Source organism: Argopecten irradians, chromosome 1, assembly GCF_041381155.1.
Source record: "Argopecten irradians isolate NY chromosome 1, Ai_NY, whole genome shotgun sequence".
Classification (NCBI taxonomy): Eukaryota; Metazoa; Mollusca; class Bivalvia; order Pectinida; family Pectinidae; genus Argopecten; species Argopecten irradians.
The window spans coordinates 5747418-5755870 of NC_091134.1; positions in this window are offsets into that span (position 1 = coordinate 5747418).

An 8453-nucleotide genomic window follows, 5' to 3' on the forward strand; every position below is an offset into this window, starting at 1 on the left:
TAAGTTGAGGACGGCCTCTCATGTGTTACGGGTATGAACGTCTATATTGTGGGAGGTTGCATTCATGCTATGTTTTTTTGTAATAATGGGGATCTTGTCGTTTTATTTTTCATTTTGCAGGTACAATTCAAACGTCCCATCTGCAAAGCATGAGCTGTTTGATGAAGTATATATTCACTACAATTGTGACATAATAGCTGGACAAAATTCGATTGTTTTTTGTTGTACTAAATTCATTTATTTTATATCCTCTTGGTTAACATGTATCAAGTCATCTTGTTTTAACAAACTAATACTGAGTTGATCTCAAACGATTGGAGCTAATTACAGTTATTCATGTTTATCATTTTAAATACGTAACAACCGTTAAAGGGAAATAATACGAAATCGTGATGGGACAAAAACATTTGTGGAAAAATACCAAACCATAATCTGTTAAAATTCATTATATGTAGTACATTTGTTTATAGCTGAAGTGAAAGATTGAACAAGTTTCCATTGTAACGGTCGCACCTTGTGTACATCACTATAACATGAAAGCTCTCACCATCAATTAGACTCACTTTGTTCCCTTGTTTATCCATAAAGTTTCTCATCACCCGCTCTACATTTTTTTATCCGTAACGAAATAAAATTTGTGAAACAGAAAATGTCATTTCCCTGTAGTGATGGTTCTGTCTTTATTACTCCCCATTACGCTGATGATTATTATTTCTAATTTTTAATCTCGTTCTTCAAATAATAGCCTTATCGGTGTAGTTATCAGGATCGCAGTGAAGCAAAGAAAAATATATTCTAATCTCAAATACAAGAAAATGAAGTTATCACCGACTTAAATTTTCCATTAATGGGGTGTACGCTAATGAATCTTGATTCATTGGAGATCCGTTCGCCAGCGTTCGGGAAACTTGAGTAGAAACCCAATTAGTGTAATAATGCCGCATGATTACGACAGAACTGCACGAAAGTAAAAGTTGGAATATCTGGGTTTACCGCTGTAGTACGCCGATAACCTTCGTCAAAATCTGGATAACCCATGTCAAAGTACACAAATCACCGCTAGCTTTCTTATCGATAGTATGCTTTATGTTCCGCCATTAGACATATTTAATTTCGCTCTTCAGTTCATCTTAAGAGATAAAACTTACATTAAACCTTCTCGATAACGATATGCTCATTTACATGTCATTTCAAGATAAATGACAATAAAATTCGAAAATGTGGTCCATTGTTGGTAGCTAGCTGCAACTTGCTGATCTATTTATCAGAAATTATCAAAGTACGAATTGAACATCCTCGATTATCTACAGTGTTTTCGCTTAAGAAAGGTGTAAAAAATGGTCTCTCGATTCGAAGAAATCATAGCAAAGATTTTAGTTTTGACACTTCACTAACATGTCTGCCGAGGACAAGACTCACTGGTACCGTAAAACATTAAGTGTACTTGCTTTAAATTATCTATTTTATGTCTTTTATGTTTACTTCATAGAAATATAAAAACGAAAATTCGGAGACACTGTGGAGTTGAAAGCAAGTTATGTGATCTTGCACATAATTAAAAAATCAAAACCACATTTTCTCTCTGGCAAGAAATGCGCCATAGCTTTATGTTTCATGGACAATGTACAAGTCATCAATAGTCTGGCATAAACATGTGATTGATAATTACTTAATATGTAAAGTCGTTAAGTCATTAATGAATAGGGGACTGCCCTGCAGACAGGGTGTTAGAATTATGTGTGCTGTGCCTACTGCATGATAAAAGGCGAATAATGTCACCCTGTAATTAGCGCCTCACTTGTGGCCTTGAATTGAGCGTTTGCCCTTGTGAAGAAGGTCTTTGGTTCTATCCAAGGACTGACACATCGTAGTCTATAAAAGTTGTACTTTCTACTCCTGCTTAGAGCTCAGCATAAAGAGAGTGAGACGACTGGTTTGTTTGATGTCAGTATAATGTGACCGAGTGCGTGTGTTGTTTGATGTCATTAATATTACTATAAAGAGGGCAATAGTTTCACTAATAACAATACACAACTGCAATATACTACACAGTTACACATAGCATAAAGGGAGACCGTTCTTAGTTACCCTGGCAGTGAATATGACGTTTAAACTAATCAAAACGTTTTTGTATGTGCTATGTGTCCTCTCGTGATGATTTTATCATAAGACACCATTCGGAACACATCCGGTCCCATTATTCTCATATTGCAGAATTATCTGACTTTGCGAGTAGTTATCGATTGTGACGTCATCATTTTGTTAGAAACATTTTTTTCCTGCAAAGTTTGATTTCAATACACAATACCTACCTGCAAGGGGAGAGAAACTAAGTAATATGCATATGCTGAATAACTGCACCAGCAAAATAATTGGTACTAGTTTTTAAATTCTTGGCGTTGGTTAAAAGCATCAACTATCATTTATGTAGTATCTGGTGTATGTCGGCAAAGGGAATAGAGACTTCTTCAGAAGGGCAGATGCAAAAAGGTCCTGAGTGTCCAATAACATATACCATTTAACATCATCAACTTAACTGCTAGCAATATGTTATCACACATTATGTAAGAAACCTTCTTTTCATGATCACAACGATCGCTTTAGTTTAGTTTACACCGTGCTCGTATGAATGGAGACAATATACACTATATATTGGTAACGGATGGTAGCGGAAGAATCAAAGCTGGATTTATTAAAAATTACATAAAGAAGGAGGTGTAACACGATTTTATAGTCGCTGGGAAAGAAAAAAAATACAAAGAAAGTATACTATTGGAACGAGACAGAAAATAATGAGGATTTAATATTTGTCTGGTATCTATAGGAAGATATTACAGTGGGATTTAAAGCACTTTATGGCCAGCACTTGGTGATACGGACACGTCCCTCCGACAGTCGGCATATTTTACAGCCTCAGGGCGGTATCGCTCGATAGATATATTGTGCAAAGAAACATCATGCTATATCTGTTAACTACATCGGTCATAATGACATTTCTAACGATCTCTTGTCAGGATATCGGACGCATTCCGGAAATTTCTTTTGGGGTTGATCTTTCGTTTTGTATAAGAATGACCCCACGCGACAGCTGGTTAATGTAAAATATGTGTTTATGATATAAAAGACAATTTCATATAGCTGTAACCGCCATTTAAAGACTGTCTAACCCTCGGTAAATCAGTCGAACAACTAAACTTTCTTATATTAAACATTTAAAGCAGTAGACTTGAAATAATAATCAATGTACCTTTCTATGATACGCTGTTTTGTTAAAAAAAATATGCATATAATTTTACTTTTGCGTCAAGCTTATGACGAATTCATCTTCACAATCTTTTATTGTGTATGACTCAATATTCTCGGCTGTCGCCTATATGACACATAAATCAAACTCAAACTGATCATTTGAAAGTGTTTCTGGTAAAACCATATATTGGTTAAATTAAACTATGGTGGCTGATTTCGACGATGTCGCATTGGCGATCTCGCGACGGGACAGTTCACCAAGCAAAGAGCGTCAATGAAACGCTGCCGCATGACGCATTGTCGTTCTTCGCTCGGCACATTGTCGCATGGCGAGTTCGTCAATGCGACAATGCAGATTACTTCTAATCTGAAATATATAACCGAGAATGGTGTAAATTCCAAAGAATTTCAATTTGTACAGTTTGACTATGATTTCGTTGTTACAAAGCAACATTAATTCTATTTTAACTATTTTATAAGTAACATATGTTACAATAACCCCTGACACTTATTTCTTTAACCTTCTGATCTGTTGTAACTGTTATAGGATATTTCTTATCACAACTTCGCATCTTCCCAACTGATGGTTTTGCATATTGTTTAGTCCATGGCACTAAGTATAGGTTCAGCATACAATGCCATTCATTATCACAAGCTGGTTCATTACTGAAATGGTTGATTAGCGGATAGTCCGTGCTAATTATCAGTAAATATGTCGGCACACAAAGGACGTGACATCTGTTGTTACCAGGTTCTACAAAGCGTACTTAAAGAGGTTTAATTGGAAATTAGTAACGTGATAGATACAGTTAATAATAGATGGTAAATGCATCGATTAATGCAGAATGTCGCAGGAAGCCGCAATGATGACACTTTAATAGTAGATCTTGTCACTATAATCTGTTTTCCTTTACTATACGACATAGCCTTACTGACAAATTAATAAAATCAAATTTTGGTTTGATTAGTTTAACGTCCTATTAACAGCAAGGGTCATGCAAGGACGTGCAAGGTTTGTTGGTGGAGGAAAGTCGGAGAACCCGGAGAAAAACCATCGACCAGTGGCCAGTACCTGGCAACTGCCCCATTGCAAACCAGAGGTGGAGGGCATGTGGTACATCTTAACCACTGGGCCACCGCGGCCCCTAATATTAATAAAAAATGAAATCAAATAGAAAATTTTTAAATTAATAATGAGAAGATAATATAAAAAAAACTTTCTCACCAGAATAGTTAAACAACTCTCAAATTTGGCTTTAAAATGCTTGTCTCTACATATGTCTGATTTTAGTTTGAAACTAACGGGAGATAATTTAGTACTAGAATTTTGGTGGGAGTATTTTATCAATAACTTAGGGCCTAGTGGCCTGTTTAATCAATAATTTGTACGTTATTGGATAATTATTCACAAATCCATCTACGACCTGTAGGTAGGGCGTTAGAATTGTACATTTTGCCATTATTGCATGATCATAAAAGGCGACTAAATTTAGTATCTTATCTTTTCTCTTCTTCCTAACTGAATTTATGTTTCCTAATGCCACCCTTGGCACCGCCTCACTTTTTGCCTTGAGTTGAGCGTTCGCCCCTGTGAGGAAGGCTATGAATTCTGTCCCCTGGCCAAGACACACCAAAGTCTATAATAGTGGTAGTCTCAGCTACTGCTAAGCGCTCAGCAAACAAGGAGTGTCAGTATAATGTGACCGGGTTGGGCGTGTTGCTTGGTGTATTCGGCGGCATAGTGGAGTTCCACTATACAAGAAGACACAACACGAACATACCACAGTCTCCCAAAATACGCACCTCGCAATTCACACGCTACACACGGCATACATGGGAGGCCGTCCTTACATGACCCTGGTTGTTAATAGGACGTTATACATGGGAGGCCGTCCTTACATGACCCTGGTTGTTAATAGGACGTTATACATGGGAGGCCGTCCTTACATGACCCTGGCTGTTAATAGGACGTTATACATGGGAGGCCGTCCTTACATGACCCTGGCTGTTAATAGGACGTTATACATGGGAGGCCGTCCTTACATGACCCTGGCTGTTAATAGGACGTTATACATGGAAGGCCGTCCTTACATGACCCTGGTTGTTAATAGGACGTTATACATGGGAGGCCGTCCTTACGTGACACTGGTTGTTAATAGGACGTTAGAATAATCAAACAAACACAAATCCATGTATAATTAGGTCAATGAAGTGATCAAAGGCCATTTATTCATAACCAAAATATTTTGCATGCCTTAGGGTCAGCTGCATATGACTACTATTGAGAACATCCATTTTTTTTTGGTTTATTTAGGTTGACGTTAATTTCAGACGTGAAAGTGTGAGAATTGATTTTTTCATTGTTTAAATCCTAATTGATAATGGTACAGCAGAAACACCCACCATAATCTTGCACTTCGTCTACAGGACACATGGAATATAGGAAAAGATTATGTGGGGACAGTAAATATAAAAATGTAAATCAAACAATCCCCCTCCCTGTAATCTCCCAAAAAATATCTATATCATTCTACAATAAACAGGAATTGCAACATCAGGTCATATTGGGGCCGTTTCATTTTCTCCTTTCACAATTACTGGGGGACACGGATAATTTCCGGGTTTTGAACGAAAATTTGAAACTCCGTTTAAATTATTTGGAAATCAAATCAGTTAGAAAGTACTCTGTGATATATCGCTTCATAGATGCAATTTGTTCAGATAAAATGTGCTGATGAATTCGATAAAGGTAAAAAAATGATGAAATGTGTTGTTATTAAGCGTAGACAGTTTTTCCAATGCTAACCGAGAGTTTTATTACAACATTTAATAAAAATATTACCTTCAATCTACATGGACTAGTCGAGAAGGTCGATCTGTGTAATTTTGCATGTGTTGACATAACCATTACCTCCCCGAAAGCTATAACGGCAGTATATATGTATATTGGATTGTACTGCAAGTTCCCGATTTTTTATCTGCAACTGCATTTTAAACTATTTTCGTCTTTAGCTCCATTTGCCAATTATCTTCATTGTAAAGCACAAATAATATCTTATTAGATTATTATTATTCTAATGACAATACTAAATGACTGAACTAAAGGCAGGTGTCTGCTTGATCACGATTATGATTTTTTGATTATTATTATTTGTTATTTTTGATTGATGACATTCTATAAAAGTTCGTTAATTGATGTCAAGGACAAACACGTTTCCTACTGAGAATAGTATGTCAAATATCTTTGCCAAAAGGCATTTGAAGGTGATTCATCTTTTTTCTTAAAATCAGATACTGAATTCCTAGTCTGCTCGGAACAGATTCCGGTTATATATCTATTTGCCTTAAGGCGGTTACCTCAAAAGTACTTAAGCAGAAATATTTTTCGTCGCGTTTCCTGATGACCTTTTCCTCTTTCACAAGATTGGCACCTGTTCTAAGCTATAAATGTCTGTAAATGCGATTAATCTACGTTAATATTACGTTTCGGAAATCGAAATATGGGGGAGTTAAAATCAACAGAGACATGTGCTAGAACAAATTACAGCCCAAATATGTGAGTCAACAATATCAACAGTAACTATAACTAGTACACGGCGCAAGGTTATTAGAACCAGAGATTCCGGATGAGTTAGAATTCCTTATTTCATCGATGATATCACTCATTAAAATCACATAGTGTTTGTGTTTTTCAATATCTTAAATAATACCGGTCGTACATTTTCCAACGCAATCTTAAGCCCAGACATACTACATCCTAAAATAGTTCACCCTGGGGATATTTCAAAAATGGTTATTGTTTAATATGTGATGAAAGATATTCCGTTATATAAATGACTCTGTTGGGGATATTTTAACAATTGTGTAGATTTTAAAGTTAAACGCGATTTTGCTCTCATAAAATAACCATTAAATTTCCTGAATGCTTTATTGATGTGCTAATACAAAACTAAACCTTTGGTTAATTTTGTGATTTAATGGCATTGATAAGCGAAGTCTTAATTCATTATTACTGCTTAATCATTTTGTTTTATCTGAAAATAATTGAATGGGTGTTAAAAATGAAAGAAAATAATCCGTGATCAACGCAGTGTAGAATTCAGGGCAAGAAGCAGATCATTTTGGAGCGAAATGTAATGTCCATGCATCAACTGAAATTTTCTTCCTATTTCGATAATACATTTGATTTTTAACAAAGTGTTTAGGATTATTTACTAAAGAAAATATCATATTGTAACATAGTTGTATACATGTACTTCGAATAGCAGAAGTTATGGCATTACAATAATGAAGCGGCCTCACTTAGGACCACATCTAATCGGGGATCCTTATGTTTATTGTTTTGGATATTCAGTCTACTATATCATACCTCTGATGCTGAAAATAATTTGGTAAACATTTTCCAAAGTTATGAATGTTGTTCTCTTATTAGAATATTCTAGTGTAATGCTAGACGCCATGTCAGCTGTTCTTAGTTCCGTGTGTATATCACAAAACCGGAAAAGGTTAAGAGTGTTTTAGTAAAATGCGACTGGATTTAGTTCTCAAAAAGAGAAGTTTTCGCTGTTGTCAGTGTAATTTGACACCGTTTATCACCGTTGTACGTTTGCGACCATGTACCGCTGAATTTGATATCAAACTCTTTAATGCTTGCTCCACGTAAAACACAAAACCACAAATACATATAAATGGCAAACTTATAAAGATAATTCTATATTATATAGAACTATCGTATTGTTATTCTTGAAAATATAATACCAGAGTTAATATCCTGTGGTGGGAATTCCACAGAATTATGCCACACAGCGAACTAGTTGAAACAAGTTATCTGCCCTATATCTCTGTGGTATTATGGTGAAGCTGTAGAAACAGTCTAAGGACCATATTTCTGCTGTTAAAATGTTAAACACGCAAACCTTAACCAGTTTACACTGGCCGACCTTTACTGTTCCTAGGAGAGTGAATGTTGATAAAAAGATGGTCAAGTGATTTATTTAACTATAGTTTTGGAGTCGGTAAATTGGAGATTGGTGTAACATTGTTATCTAGAAAGCACACAAAATATATTATCTAGGCCTAGTAATTGTTTTTGTGGTGGTATTAATATGATTGAAAGTTTCCTTTCCCTGTGGCTGCTACTGGGGTCGGCCATCCGACAGGAAATAGGTTTCCTCTGAACCATCCATCGGTCAATTTGTCAATAACTC